The sequence below is a fragment of the Xenopus tropicalis genome, chromosome 2, assembly GCF_000004195.4.
Source record: "Xenopus tropicalis strain Nigerian chromosome 2, UCB_Xtro_10.0, whole genome shotgun sequence".
Taxonomy (NCBI): domain Eukaryota; kingdom Metazoa; phylum Chordata; class Amphibia; order Anura; family Pipidae; genus Xenopus; species Xenopus tropicalis.
In genome coordinates, this window is record NC_030678.2 from 92,199,201 (window position 1) to 92,215,356 (window position 16,156).

A 16,156-nucleotide genomic window follows, 5' to 3' on the forward strand; every position below is an offset into this window, starting at 1 on the left:
TCATGGTTACATGATACACAATATCATTTGGAGTAGCCAATAATACACTTTAGTAGAACATTACAGAATTCAGAATTTTAAAAAACAATAGATTTTATTTTTCCTTGCTCAGTGAAACAAGGGCACTTTTTAAAGGTTTGGTTAGGTGCTTTGAATCACACAGTATGGAAACTCCAACACATATTTAAAAAGGTGGATATAAATCTTAAAAATAACATGTCCTCTTCTGCTTATATTGTAACAATTACAGTATTTTAAAGTAATAGTAAATTCACTTCTTCAATTTAATAGAACAGGGAAGACAAAAAAGTGAGATACTAATGAGATTTTTATATTTTTAGTAATGACTGTAAAGTGCATCAATGTGACAAGAATATAGCTCAATGTAGGATGGATTTCCTATTAAAAAGTCATATATTTACCTGTTAGCTGCCATTTCCAACCTTAGAAGACACAAACTCTAACAAATCTCAATTAGTTGCTTGGGAATAAATCCAGGCCTTACAGGAAGAAAGGAAAGTTTCAGTACAGAGGAGGAAAAAAACTACTATAATGAATTGCTTGGATTGACCATTTCCAAAGCAGTGGAAGATTAATGTGCAAAGCCCTCACAATATTGTGAAATAAATCCCAGTACTGTGGTATAATGAAGGAATCAATAGGATTATGGGGTTAAAACCAAAGTAAACCTGACTGACAGATGCAAAATAAATTATATTTGCTGGACTTGTTGAGGTTAAATGAAACATAATAAATAAGAAAACTGCACAGGAACAGTGTTGATATGTCTGCAGAAGCAGACAAATTTCTGTTTTCTTTTCTGATCATGAACCCTGTTTAAATGCCTTTCTATTTCTGAGAAAAGCTTCTAAATCTTACTCTATTAATTCTGTTGAATGTGCATACCATCCACATATATCATAAAAAAATATTTTAGTATACTTATTATATTATACTATATAACGAAAATAAAAAGAAAGATTTTGGGCTAATAATATGATTATTGTTTTGGTTCTTTAGCTAATGTTGTTTTCTCTGGCTCTAAAACCCCTCAAACAATTGCTTTATGAATAATGTGTAACTTATATAGAGGATTGCTTTATTAACTGAGAAGTAGAGCAGCCTTATAAAAAGGAACAAAATACAGTTGAAAAAGTTTTCAAGAGATTTATGACCCTCCCGTGTTGACCTTGAGTTGGCAACATTGTGCAGACTCTGTCCCCACCAGGCTGCTATAGAGTCTCACTGCACATGCTCACATTATTATGTATGGGAGCACAATAAGGAATGTATACTCTATCAACTATATCAAGTACTGACAATCTGAGTTGAAGACTAGAAAAAGAGAAAAGGAGGAAGTGGACCCTGCACCATGGTAAGGGAGACCCTAAGTTCAACTAGAAAATATTGTTTGCTGGTGCAGTAAAAAAATCAAAATACACAACAAAAATTTGGACAATGTAACCACAACTCCCCAATACACACACTGCACAGACCCTATGCTCTTCTTATTGTCCCACCACTATTTCACTGTTTTCAGCTAGAAAAATTGAGACATTGGGGTTGTCTCATTAAAATATAACTTTTATGAAAAACTTTATAAAATAACAGATTAAAATGTTGGCGTAAGTAGTATATCATTTATTTTTTAGTGCTCAACATCTGGGTAGTTTGGCATGTATGTTAGTCAAATGTGCAGTGCAAAAAGCTATAGATAATCCTGCCTTTGTCTAGTCTTAAACTACCGGATCATTGTATTCAAAGGGAAAGGGGTATATCTGTGCCGCATAACTCCAATCTCTGCACATTTATTATGACCAATATTATTAATAGCTTTGCCATTCTTTATTCTGAGAATGTGCCAAAAATTAAAAATGCATTCCTACCGCTGACAAGCGTTTTGCCCACAAACAATTTGGGCTTTATCAGTGTAGTCAGTGTGCAGTTTGTGGAGGTGTGGTCCCATTGTTCAGATTTTTGTTGTGTAAAACTCAGTGGACGCCATGGCTGCACGCTGTACAGGCAATTCAAATAGCAAAGTACTACTGCATACCACACAGAATAATTTCTGTGATGATTTGGTGTCATGTAAAGTTTTGTTATTAAGTGTGGGGGGTGCAGGCAAAACAAGAAATGAATTGAGCATGTCCCAGTGATTACATTTAGAGACAGTTATCTTCCCTATGACATGATTAATTCCTCACTGTTAGTGGTGGAATATGGATGAGGTGTCATATTATAAAGGGTCTGGATGGCTCTGGTCACTGATCTTGTTGTCTGACAAATTAAATGAACTTTCTTAAACAAAAGGATGACACCAATAGTGATTTAAAGTCCAAAATGATTATTTACTTATATCATATCATACTTGTAACATCAATTGATATCACAGCACCTAAGCGTCCTAGTTACAGGAACAATCTATTATTTAATGTGAAATGACATAATCCAAACTCCTTGACCCTGCATCCATATTATCAAGGCAAATTAAAAGGACCCTCCTTATTAAAGGAGAAGGAAAAAGAAAAAACTAAGTAAGCTTTATCAGAAGGGTCTATGTAAGCAGTCACAGAAATACTAGTCCTCTATCTAGAAACACAGGATTTCTTGTTTCATTTTTGGAAATATGTTCTTAGGGTATCTGACTTCCTCTCTCAGAAAAATCCTTTATTCCCGGGGCCAGAGTCTGGCCAGTTCTCTCCTCTCCTGCTCCCCCCTCCCATAAGAATACATAAATCTCACTCCCCCCACCCTTAGGAATGTGTGATCTGAGCTATAACGGTTAGAGCTGCAGCAGGAAGCTATGAAGACCAAGCTAAATTGGCAGCTGCAGTCTTAAGCAGAGAGTTTATAGAGCTCTTTACTCAGTATGATAAAGCTTGCTGTTGAATAAATATAGTGTTCTAGGTGGCACTAATGTGGCAAATCTATTGGCAGTAAAATGCCAAAATTACTTTCCTTCTCCTTTAAAGGTGATCAGCCATAAACAGCTGTATAATAAAAGTCCTTTTCAAATTAAACATGAAACCTAAATTCTTTTTTTTTTTATATTAAAACATCAATACCTAATATTTTTATTTTATTTTTTTTAAATCTGAGCTGTCAATCAGATATTGCCTGCCCTGCCTCTGTGAGCTGTGTACAGCAAAACTTTCATGGCAAAGATGCTTCTTTTTAGGTTTACAAGCAGTACATGCAATACTGTTTTTTGCCTTTACATCCCCTTTAACTCAATAAAGTTAACAGTATACTTTATCAGATACTATCAGTATCTCCTTCCCAAATTTAACTCTTGATGAGAGGAACTGCTAAATTTATTTTGCACAAATATTTAAAACCCTGAGCAAACGGGGCGCCTCTCTCCCAGATTTACTGAAATACTACCACTCTTCAATATCAAACAAAATTATTGATAGGACCCATTATGTGGACACCAAATATTGCTTTCCATTAAATGACAAGACCTTATATATATATGTATATATATATATATTATATAATATATATATAATATATATATATATATATATTCTTAATCCACCTTGCATGGACTGATTAATCACACAGAAGAAAATACATTAATGTCTGGGATAAACTTGGGAATCAATATAATCTTTTATACACCCTTCACCTCTCATGTCAAAAATTAAGTGGGTTTCATACATTGGACATACAGAGTAACATATAAAGCAATCAGTTACCGATACAAGAGGTGAAGAGGGCCCTGCCCAAAAGAGCTTACAATCTACAAGGAGAAAGGGTGGATGTCTTCTACTGTAATTGCAAATCTGTTCCTCACAAATGCCTTTTCTGCAGAGAAATCAGTCTTAGCTTTAATAGTGTTTGCTCCATATTGTTCCTTTCCTTTTACCAGCTTAATTGCACATCTCTGTACTCTTTCCATCTCATTTATATTGTTCCCGAGGATTGAAGTCCAAAACTGCCCTGCATACTCAGGATAAGGATGTACCAGGTATTACTGATGAGTGAAATTGGTGTGTTTTGCTTTGCCAAAACTGAGGAAAAACTTGCATCATTTTTGCCGAAATGCATTGGAGTCTATTAAATAAAGTAAAATTATGGTTAAGGTCTTTTAGCTCTGCAATAACAGCAGTACAAAAAGAAGCCTCCATATAATGAACTGATTCTTATTTAAAAGGATAACTGGCTGTTGCTTGGGGTAGGGAGAGGTTTTTACCTTGGCTTGACAGGAAGTAGAATCTGACTTCAGTTTAATTTTTAAATTTTGCTCGGTTTAGTGCAAGAGATTTTTTTTTTACTCCCAATAGTCAAAAAGAAAATTCAGCAAAATCCCTATTCATTGCACTCTTGTTGAACAAGGAAGTATACCGCCCCTATACAGCCCCAGTACTAACCTCTACATAATTAATTCAAGCTACATTATAGTAGGTATATGTGAACTTCAGATGACATGAAATAAATAGATATGTTTCTAAGTAGCCTTTATTAATCAGTATAACTCACCCAACGTGTCCCAACTTTGATGCAAAGCAGAGTTTGTTTAGTTCAGACTGGTGGTAGTTGCAGGGTTCTGTAGCATCCATGCAAAGGGCTGGAACTAGGGGTAGGCAGAAGAGGCATGTGTCTAGGGAGCAGGAGCACTAGCCACATAACCCAGTTATCAACCTACATCTATAGCCCCAGGCGGGCTGAGAGAGTACAATGCAATGCACACCCCGTTCATCACCATCTTGTAGTGCACTCACACTCATCTAATCCTTCTCACAGCACATCAATGACCCCCCACCTCACTGCATTTAGAAGAGGGACCAATGAATCATACCTCCCAAAATTTGAAAAACGTAGGGGGAAAAAAAAAGAAATGGCGTGTGTAGCGCTGTGAAAATGTTTTGACCATACCCTCTAAACATCACTGTCATTTTACAAAATTTGACAGGTTAATAAAGTTTTAACACATTTTTGCGGGTTTTGGGTTCTTGTTTTATGTGCAAGCTTTATCTGCAAGTCTCAGTTCCTTCAAGAGACCTGTTTAAATTATTAGTTACAATTGTATCTAAGCTCTCTGCTAAAAGCTACTTATTTAATTAAGTTTGAGAAACATTGTATCTTTTTTAGTGTTCAGTGCAGGAAATCTAAGAGAAATAAGGGATTTTTTAGTAAGAAGTCAAGACTGTCCCGCGAGAGTTGGAAGGTACTGTATGATGGAGGGCTTAGATGTGCTTTGGGTACACCACACATTTGGACTAGCACTATCCATGCGTGCACTTGAATGCTGCTCATCAGAGTGGGCTGAACTGGAGCACTGCTGCTCATCACAAGCAGCAAGTGGCTAGGAACATTGTGAGATCAAGTACATTTTGTCAATTCTTAAGTAAGGCTTTTAATTATCACAGCATCAGTAATGTCTGGGAAACTAAATAAGCATCTGTTATCATTCACATCTCTGCAATGTCTGTTGTGCTTTTTTGCATCATTCTGGATATATAAATTCTGCAATCGCTTAACTATTTGTTCTTCCAACATAATAGTTTGTCAGGCACAAACAAATCCTTTCTGGGAACATACTCTACCTTGATCTTTACACATTATAAGTATGAGAGACCAAAACTGGAACAGTGCCATGACTAAATTAAGTTTCTTGGCCAAAGACAATTATATCAGAAACAGCAGAAACAAACAAACAGCGCACAAATATCTAATAAATTTCATAAAATTGATGGATTTGTTTTGCTGATGTTAACCAATGATGTTTGTGAGACCAAATAGTTTTAAACAGTTTTCATAAGCAACTGTAAATTGTACTTCTATACACTGTGTTCTTCTTGTTCCCATCATCTTATACCCTCATGAACCACATTCAAAAGTAAAGATTTTCTGGGAAGCAACATAAATAACACAAGCGTGATAAAAGTTCTCAAAGGGGTTTCAGCTCAGTAACATGATTGGCTATTGGCTAAGTCAGAGTTAGACAAAAAGTCTCTGAGTGCCTGTAGAATAACGCCTTTGTATCTACACCTGATCTGTCGTGTCACAAACAGCCTTTTTGCCAATACAGAGAAACATGTAAAGGGTCACTAAATAAGAATAGATTGCAAGAGTGTCAGAGGGTTCAAGTTTTGCACTGAAATGTCTGGATTGAATATGGTGCTTAAAGGGGACCTGTCACCCTAAGAAAAAATTACAAATTGTTTTCTATTGTGTTTGTCAAGCAAAATAAAGTTCACTATATAAATTTTTTGAAACTTATTTCCTTCAGCACTGGAATTTACCATTGCAGAAAACAGGCAGGCACCATTTTTGGACACTGTTATTAAGGCAAGCTGTGCATCCTGCTAAAATCTTGTTTCTGTGCCAGTATGGGGGGACCTGATACCCATATCCATGCACTGGTTACATAATTAGATGGCAAGGAGGGAGGGGGAATGTGAGAAGTGCAGTGACATCTAAGAAGTTCTGAATTGAAAGTGAAAGTAACTGTCTGCCCCACCCCTATGCCTAAGGCATAGAGGCGGGTCAGGCAATATATGACTGACAGCTGGGACATTTAAATGCTTATATAATGGGTATAGATGTGTTAATAAAAAAATGACTTTGGGTTACATGTTTTATTTAAAAGGGCTTTTATTATACAGCTTATATGTCTGGGTGAATAGTTTTTCATATTTTCTATAAAAAATACTTCATTATTTATTTACGAGTTTCCCAACAGCAGGACTCATTTGTCATTAGCAACATGGAATATAATGGTTAACATGAGAGGTGCACACATACTAACAATAAATATTTGCCAAGAAATTTAACCTACAAAAATCATTCATTTAAAAATGTCTTTCGTATCACTGAAATAAACATTGAGAAAGGTCCCAGGAAACATCGTGTTGGCTGTATATGCACATTTAAATATACTTTTTTGATTCAGTGTTGTTTTTATACACACATATATATATATATTTTTTTTTGTTTTTTTTGTAAGGCAAGGGGGGCTTATTGTCACTTGTAAGTTTATTCAGAATCGTTGTCAGGGGTTAAAATGTGTCATTGTTGCTTCACAACTGGAACTTCTGAAAATGGTTTTGTTGGGGACCATGATTAGAGAGCGCTGAAATAAATAATGAAAGTGCGGAGGGACTGTGGAGCCAGCTGTGGCTCAGTTCCCTCCGTGCTGGTAAGGGGTTAACTCACCCAGTTAGTGTAGGCAGGGAAAGATCAGCCTCCTCGCTCGCTCCTCCCACTCCCCCTCTGTGCCTGCATCTCCCACGCTGCTGCCCATTCATCTTCTGGCTTCCACCGTGCGGCATCTCCCTCCCCCCCTCCCTGTTTAAGCACATTCACTTTATGAAATGTTATTATATGAGTGCTGTTGGTTAAGGATGTAAGTTTATTACAGCTCTGTTTCATGCAAAAAAAAAAGTTATCATATCATAAAAAGTTGTCACAGCAAATGGCGTGGGGTAGTTCTTGGCCATTTAAGCTCTGGGTTGTTTTATGGCTTCTACATGCCCACTGTGTTAGCAGTGGCCGGCATTCGTTAACAAAACAGTGTAAGATGATTGGAAAAGTTGATATACATTGCAAGGACTATTTTTGAGGTTGTATTCTATAATAAAGCTGTGGCCGAACTCCACCCACACAACGGTGTCATTGTGTCTTTTGTCAGCTAGGTGCAACGGGACAAGAGTGGGAAGGGAGAGAACAAGTCTCCACAGTCAAGGGCAAGAAAGCCACCAATAATTTTCTCCTGTGAATATTCAAATGTACTGATTTGCAGGTAAAAATGCAGGATCATGATTTTAATGATGTTATGTGCACATAACAGACCATGGGGCCGATTCACTAAAGGTCGTTAACGCTTAGCGCATACTTTTTTGCGTTAAAAAGCATGTGATAAATAAGTACCAATTCATCAAAGTCATGTCGCATTCGTTACTAAGCATATCGCATGTGCTAAAAAATGCATTATTGAAAAGCGTTACTTTATCGCATTGAGGTCATTATCGCATAGAAATAATACTAAGGCATGATTCACAAACACGTATGAAGCGTTAAATTCGCAAAATATCGGGTTAATCTGTGCGAAAATTAACACCTACTTGGGGTAGGCAGTACTTAAAGAACATTGCAGTTCGTGAGCTTTTGGCAACACAACATGGACTTTGCAGTGGGATTTTTTGAAGTATATGTTGGCCCTAGAGTGATGCATCCTCCAGTTTTCAGGGAAATGGTAATTTTCAGAACGTAATGGTTACGTGCGTAATATCGTGCGCTAATATCGAGCGCTGCGTAATATATCACCAGATAAATAATGCCAAGAACATTGCTTCTTAATTATGACAAGTGTCCTTGAATCGATAACTCATGCTATAAATAGCACTCATTTTTTCGACCTTTAGTGAATTGGCCCCCATATTTCTAAGGTTTGTTGGGTGGGAGTCTAAAAAGACTTTACTGTAAATAACCTCAATTTCTAATTATGCCACTTGACTTTTCCATTGTCTCTGTTATATACTCCTACCTGTATCTCCCCAGTGGTAACCAGCATGTTTGGAATACTTGCCTACTTTTGGTGATCAAAATGTTGCTAGCTGCCTCCCTGACACTTAATTTGTCCCTGCTTCACTCCCTTGGGCCACCTAAGTGGGGCATTGCCAATATCTAGGAATCATAGCCATTACCTGCCACTACCTAGCAGATAAAGGTAATTGGCACAAAGTGTTACGTAAAATCTTTGTGAGATTAATCCTTGCATTCGTTTTGTTATGCTTTTAAAGTTGTTAATTTTGGAAAGCCTGACATATATCTGTAAATTGTATGAAAAGCAAACCTTTTTGAATAGTATACTAAACTATGCCTGTACTCTTACCTTGCACTAAACTGTCAGATTTTTCTTGTAACAGTAATGTTTTCCATGAAAAATAAAATGTACTTTAAACTTCAGGTTAAAAATATAAACAATATTGTATAAAGACCCCACAGTGATTAGGGCAGATGGGATACATTTATTCAATAGGCTAGAAGGTTTGGGATATTCCAGTCCAGAGGTGCACTGTGTTCTTATGGTCTTCATCCATAAACATGAGTCTAAACCTTTAAAGTTCCTGTTTTCCAGTCCCTCTAGAATGTCTGTTAATGTGTTTAAACACATCTGGAGCAGAGATAATTCCAAGTGAAGTCCTACAAAAATAAAACCAACCTACTGGAGCTGTAAAAAGTGTATCCTTGGCATTCTTAGGGTATGCAATTATCTGCCAAGATCCTTAGTAGGATTTTAGGAGGCAGATGTTGCAAGTGTACAAAGCCAATATAGATGCAACATGCTGTCTAAAGTAACAAGCACATTGTATAACGCTTTTTCTTCACCATTCAACCATGACAGTCACACAAATACAATATTATGACACATAGTACATGCTGTATAACATCCCAAAACTAATTTAAAATACCTTCACTTGGCAAAAAAATAATAAGCATAGTGAATTAATAAATAATTCCTTATTTTTAAACCATTTAGGAAGAAAATATATTGTTTTATCACAGTGAGGTTTCTTGGATGGTTGGTGGACTGTTTGGTTTTGCTGGTCCATCACCACGTGCCCAGGGATTTCATATAATTAGCTGTTATTAGAACAAATTGAACTTGCATTTCACACAGTATCAGATCACAGTTTTCCTGCCAAGTATGTCGGTTTCCAAAGGCGGGTTGAGTGTGCCCCTTTGCTGGTAATAAAAAGTGATACATTTTAATTGTTTAGCAATACAGGGACAGTTACAAACATTGGAATAAATTACACATATGCACACAGCAAGAGGTCCAGCTACTGGGAGCTAAATACTGGAGCCTATGCAAGCGTGACAGGGCGTGCAACCTGCCTTTCTCTGTCTACAGGAGGATTACACAATAAAAATATTCTTCTGCCCTCTACTCACACCCAACATGTTTCAGTCTTCAAAGGGCTACTTTTCATATAAAGGTCCAGGTTCATTTACATGAAAAAACTCTTGGTTAATCAAATGAAAGCTACATGGATTGCAAAATCTAGAATTGAATTAGGAGATCATTTCCCTTTACTGAACTGAATCTGGGCCAAAATGTGTTTACTTCCAAAAATGTTTCAGTATTAAGTCTATTTAGAGATGAACTAGCCTAATATATTAAACTGACAATTTAGTTATACAACATAAATATTTGTTACATAACATTCTGCCTAAATTAACTCTGGTTTAATATACATATATTAAGTAGATTAAAGTAAATGATTAGTAGATCAACATTTAATTAACATTGCACAAGTCTGCTTACAAAAAATAACTTAAATAATTTTATTTGATGGAATCATCCTGGAATGGTCACTCATGCCAGAATGAAAAATAAAATCGTTTTTTAACTAGTATTACTGTTGACAGAACACAAGCCCTAAATCCATATTGGGAACACAGCAAACATCCCTGTATTACAGCATTTATGAAAGCGAGCCAATCTCATTCATAGAGATGACACTTTCTCCATTATCAAGAGGGGCTCATAAATATTACAGTAAACTTGGCTGCTCAGCGTTATCTATGCTAGAATTTGAACTTGAAATGAGACTTTAGACTTTTTGACTAACTCCAACTTCATATTGTAAGAACAGGTACTAAGTTTGCCCAGGAGCAGTAACCTATGGCAACTAATGAGATGTTTATCTTTGTAAAATATGATACAGTGGATCTATTTTTGCCTATTTTGCCTTGTTTTTTTGTGTAAAAGTTTCCTCTCTCAATAATGGGGCATTTTTATCAAAGAGTGATACTAGAGCTTGCCTTAGTCTGCAAGAGTGAAATTCTAGCAAGCTCATTTGACTCTTTAATAAATATACCCCATAAACCTATATATGTAAGGCTGAAAACCACACTATTTCAAAAACTATCTCCTACTGTATTCCATGATAAATATTTCTCCCCTTTATATCCCACATGCAGTATTACTTACCCCTGCCCTACGATGATTTTTTAGATTGCTACCCTTCCTGGTGTGACAAAGATCCTTGGCTCTACATCTTCTGATTATAACATACATAAGCCAACTGCCATGGATTTTACTGGCAGTAACTTAGTAACAGAAGGACTGACAAATTCTAGCTATCAATACAATAATAATTGCAGTCCACAAAGTAATGTAGTAGTACTGGGTCTGTCTTTCTTGTTCTGAAAAAGGCAACAGCAAAAGCAGGACTTTATTGAATTTATTGCTAGGCAGTTTACTGACAGATCTTAGCAGATTTATCAAGTCCACAAAATCTAAAATAATGCATATAGGGTACAAAAATCCTAATGAAGAATACAGATTAAAAGCAGGTTATACTGCTGAATAGTGATGAGCGAATCTGTTTGCAAATCTTTCAAAAGATCTGCGAAACGGCGAAAAATTTGTGAAACGGCGAAAATGTTGTGCGTTAAAAAAAATTGTTGCCCGCGACTATTCTTTTGTCGCCCTCAGCTATTCTTTTGTCGCCCGCGGCTATTATTTTGTCGCGCGGCTATTATTTTGTCACCCGTAGCTATTATTTTGACGCCCGGCTATTCTTTTGACGCCCGCGACTATTCTTTTTTGACGCCTGCGACAATTTTTGGACGTGCAGTGAATTTTTCCGCGGCAAATTTTTTCATCCATTTTCGCTGCAAATCCATACCTGGTGAAACATTTTGCCCATCACTACTGCTGAGAGTTAACACTCTACCGAGACTTTATCAACTCTATAGGATACTTCTGAGACTTTACATGGAATCATGCATTCTAATTTGGAGTTTAGGAGCATTAATAAAACGGAAACTGTACAGAGATGGGCAACTAAGATGGTTTTTAGTCTAAATATCAGATCATATCAGGAAATGCTTTTATGCATAACATGGATATGATTTGTGTTGCTCCTATTAACTGGCAAGATAATACTATACTGATATACAAATATATAGGATATAGTGTCAGAATACTGACCATTATTAATCTTAATAATAATAAAGGAGAGGGAAATAACATTTCCCTCTCATAACTAAGTAAGCTTTATCAGGACTGTTAAAGCTTTCTACAGAATTAATATATCAATATTCATATTGTGGCCTATCTATTGGCAATAAAATGCCAAAATGCCTTTCCTTCTCCTATAAGGTGATTATTATAAAAAAAAAAAAAATTTAACTTTGAAGCATTTTCATTGAGGTACTCATTGAGGTGTCCAAGTCCAGGCTGACCTGAAATAGTGAAATCTTTGTAGCACTGACATTGGTTTAATAAAATAGGTACATGTTTATTACTCTTATTTGTGTCTTATGGATATAGCTGTGCTTGCTGAACTCATCTTACTCTCTTACTGGATTGTGTCTACAAACAAATTTTTATGACTTTGATTCTGACTGCCCAAACTTACTGTCCCTTAGTTTTGTGATTCACAAGGTAAAAAGATCTTCCTTGTTGTAAACTGAATATCTTTTGTACTTTTTATAACTCTACTCATTTGAAGATACACCATTTGAAGATGTGACCACTTACCTAAGGTACCTGTGGCACCAACCTACAACCAACAGAAACATATACACAAAACATTCCATCACCTGTTTACCTGTTATTAAAATGTTGAGAAAGAAACATTAAAATGTTTTGAAATTACAGCATATTATTTCCAACACAATAAAACCAAATTAGAAGAACATTCACATTATATAAAAGATCAAGAAGACCCTGGGTGTGGGTCTGAACCTCCAAGTCTAGCAACGCCCTGGTTTCCTGCAACTCCCAGTCTTAATGATGTTGCACATACTTGCCTGTAATGCTCAAATTCTGTATTCACTTTTCTTTTCACTTTTCATATATTTACACCAGCTGGGTTATGGTCTAATAGCAAAAAGATTCCTTTAATAACATCTAAATCCTTCTTGTCCCATCTGGACAAAAAATACATTTTCTCAATATTGCTATACATTGAAAAATGCTTTATGCTTTCAATATATTTTCAATTTACAGTATGGGTAACTAAACCAATTGTCATATATATTTTATAACATGTCTCAACTATAACCAGATTTTACTATTGGATTTTCTAAATCTGTATAGAAAGTTATGCTCAGTAATAAAGACTAGTAATGCAGCTTTTAGTAAAGATGAATTTGGAATTTCCACTAAAATTTCAAAGCACAGAGTAGGTATGTTGAATTGATGTTTTAAATAGAATCTTATTTACAAAGGGTATAATCACATAAATGGTACTGATAATTATTATTATTATTATAAATTCAATCTTTAGTCATGACATGTGACTTTGTCATGTGTCTTGATAGATTGACTCATATGTGTTTTAAAATTATATTTCACTATGAGTTGTGCCATGTGGCTTATCGCATTGATATATATGGGATATGTCCTATTTTATGCACTATTATGAGTTTAGATGAGTATTGAAGTTAATGGTGATATTTATAAATTCAATTTTTAGTCATGACATGTGACTTTTCTGATTGGATACTGCGGGTTTTTAACCTGACACTTCACTTCCTGTCTATCATCCTGATGACGATCCTGTGGTGATCGAAACGCGTAGATGGTATGCTGAAATAAATCACTGACCTGATTGATGCTGTAGCTGTGAGTGCTTTCTACTGTTGAGTTTGATGTATTATTTTTGTCAGCACCCAGCCTGTGCCCGATACTGGTGAGTGCCGATTCTTTGCAAGACTGTATATATATATATTTATATATACTGTGCATATATACAGTATAGTACACAGGGAGGAGCACACCCTATACAAGTCCAAATGCCCTTGGTGCAGGTCAAAAACAAAAATATAATAGAAAGAGTGCCGCTCACACAGGGACTTGATACAAAAGAAAAAGTGTTTTTATTGAAAAAATTCCAACGTTTCGAGCACAACCAGTGCTCTTCCTCAGGGACAAAATTATATATAATTAACATTTACCAATAGTGCCTTCAGTTTTCTGGCACCTGGGGTATTTTGTGAACAGAATAGCCAGGGTCAAAACACTGAAAATGATCTGACACAGACCTCCAATGCTAAACACAAGTGTTGATGCTGTTCAGAAATGTCAAAGTAGGGACACATAAGGGGTCATTTACCACTGGTAGGGCAGGGTTCAAAGTTTAAACAACATGCACAAGCCTTCAGGTTTTTTTGTATTTTAAACCCTTCTCCATGTTAAGTTACTGATGGCACTTTTTCAATAAATACAGCATTGCCTGTGTTTAGCAGAAATGTATATATGTTCATAAATATCTATAGAAAGGAGTGTGGGAGACATCTAGAAATCCCTAGTCCTGCCTCCTACCCACAACTTATCTTGCACATCATTCAGTTTAACTGGAATGAGGAAAGGTGCACAATGCCCCAGATGTAAGTACTGGGTAAAGCAATAAGGGGGTGTAAATTCATGCCCCTTAATGCTCTAGCACTTGCACCTATGGTATTGGTAAATTGCCTGGGTAAATGACCTCTAAAGCATTCAAATTCCCCCATTTGTCAAAGACCCAAAGACCTAAAACACATGGGGAGAAAAAGGGCTTTAAGCTTGCCCCTAGCTTGCATTCCACTCAGAATGTGCAAACTAGGGAGTTCTTGGGGAACAAGGAACTTGACAACAATAAGCAAGTGTTAAGTATAGGTTTCTGTGTAAACTTTTCTCTGTACCTTGCTCTGGCTTCTTACTCTGGTGCAATATGCAGAGTTCAGCTTGAGTAATAAACTCTGCTTGCGTTTTATGAAGATAAACAAATTGTCATTCATAGCTCTCTACACACCTATAGGATAAAAACCAGTCTCATATAAAATAGCACTGTTTCTGTTAAGCAGTACAGTTTTGCCACGAGGTAAGGTGAGAACCCCCTCAGGCTTTAAGAGTCAAATTTCATTTTATTTTCTGGAAATTCTTCTCTTTTAGTGCAGAGAGCCCAATTGGACTCTTTACACTAGCTAGTCCACTCCACACTCTGGCATTTATTTGGGAAGGGCATCATGTTCTCAGGCAGTAGCAATTCAGAACCACTCCTACTGTCAAAAATTGTTTTTTTTTTTGCAGATACTGGACAAACTTATATAAGAGACCATTTACTAAGAGGTGGAAAGCTGCATAATGCAAACTGATATAAATTACCATATTTGTTGCCACTGTGTAGTTGTGCCTGGCATCCTTAGGCTCAACTATGTTGTATCTGAATACCTTTCTGTTTGCATTTCTGTCTGGCAGTGCTTGCATACTAGAGGGGCAGTACATGGGAGGGATATGGGCAAGGCGAGGGAAGCCTGGAATTTAGAGCTTGCTCAGAATCATTTGTATCTAATAATCTAAAAATATGAAAAAAGACATTGAACTCTATTATAATAGTTAATTTTTCAAATATTGACACTGTTTAAATGGATCAACCTCCTTCCCTTCCATGGATTCTTTGCAGCCTCTGACTAGAAAGTATATTTTAACTGAAGCCCTTGAACATTTTCATTTTTTTGTTTTCTCATAGGATATTTCTAATATTGTTTTCCAGACTCAAAGCTCACTTTTACTGCACACCAAATGATTCCCTCATTCGGAAACTTCTGTTCAAAAGAACTCTTATATCTCAGCCATATTATCCAGATAAAATGTTATAAATGTATCACCTTGTTCAAATGGCTAAAGCTTCATGTTCCATTTCAGGCAGCTCTCTCAGTCATCAAAAGCAGAAATATTTCATTCATCGTGGCTTTTTTTGCATACTGGACAGTTTGGCCTCATTAAAACCTCGTAGTTCTTTTACAATGTTATTTAATGATGAGAATGATCAAAGAGAGGCATCCCATGATTAAGTCAGTATGTTGGGATTGTAAACTTTTAAATCAGTCTTCATCTCCAGAAGGTAGAACTGGATTTGGCAAGATAACAATATGGGGAATGAATACGCTGGACACAGAAAACTGTTCAAAAGAGAATACCTATTAATACATACTGAAAAGGAGGAAAACCATTTTCATTTCAGTCTTCAAAGCAAGACACAAATCTAAGACAGAATAAATATGAGACAGAACAAACGGGATTCTACCATTTAAGGATTTTTTTTGGTCAGAGAAGGTTTATATGATAAACACTAAATGAAGGGTCTCACGTAACTCCTATAAAATATTCAGTGGATACTTTGTACATTGTTTGATATCATTAGTT